We start from the raw sequence: 1,212 nt of genomic DNA on the forward strand, positions 1-1,212 counted from the left end.
CGCGAATTGCGGGACCCCTGCAACCCCCCCTCCCGCGATTTGCGGGACCCCCGCAACCCCCCCTCCCGCGATTCACGGGACCCCCGCAACCCCCCCTCCCGCGATTCACGGGACCCCCGCAACCCCCCCTCCCGCGATTCACGGGACCCCCGTGATTCACGGGACCCCCGTGACCCCCCCTCCCGCGATTTGTGGGACTCCCGCAACCCCCCCACCTCCCGCGATTCGCGAGACCCCCGCGATCCCCCCTCTCACGACTCGCGGGACCCCCGTGACCCCCCCTCCTGCGATTCGTGGGACCCCACGGGACCCCCTCCCGCGATTTGCGGACCACTGCCTCCTCCCGCGATTCATGGCACCGCCCCCTCCAGCGATTTGCAACCCCCCCTCTCATGATTCGCGGGACCCCCGTGACTCCCCCCCCACGATTCGCGTGAACCCCGCGATCCCCCCTCCCACGATTCGTGGGACCGCCGCGATTCGTGGGACACCCACGATCCCCCCCTCCCGTGATTCGCGGGACCCCGCGACCCCCCCTCCCGCGATTCGCGGGACCCCCGCGATTCGCGGGAACCCCGAGACCCCCCTCCCGCTATTCGTGGGACCCCCGCGCCTCCTCCCACGATTTGCGGACCCCCGCCCCCTCCTGCTAATCGCGGATCCCCACACACACCCCTCCCTCCCGCAATTTGCAGACCCCCCTGACCCCCTTCCGGCAATTCCACCCCCAGCGGACCCCCGCGACCCCGCTCCCGCATTTCACGTACCCCCGTGACAATGGAGGATCCTGTACCGCCACAAGCTGGTGCCGCCCCTAGTTGGGAAATCCGGCCCTGGCTGCCGCGCTGCAGGTTCCCCCACTGCCAGAAGTGACCCCACGGTCCTCTGCACCAGCGCCACAACTTTTATCAATGTCTTGCCCACATACCACTATTATACAGCCTCCTGCTCTCATGCACGCTCACTCCCTCCCAGTGGGAGGAGACGCTCATCCACTGCCAGGAGCTGCATACTGTCCCCCACCCTCCTCCAGTTCTAGGGATGCCCATCGACAATGATTTCAAATAATCGATGGTTTATGGCCGATGTTGAATACTTTTGCCATCGATGTGGGAGGACCAGATGGTTTCCCTACATTGATGGCAAAGGAGAACCGATCAAGTTTCAAATTTTTTTAAGGTGCCGGGACACAGAGCATAGCTCCGCCCCCAC

This window comes from Crinia signifera, chromosome 9 (assembly GCF_055691185.1).
Source record: "Crinia signifera chromosome 9, ASM5569118v1, whole genome shotgun sequence".
In the NCBI taxonomy this organism is placed as follows: Eukaryota; Metazoa; Chordata; class Amphibia; order Anura; family Myobatrachidae; genus Crinia; species Crinia signifera.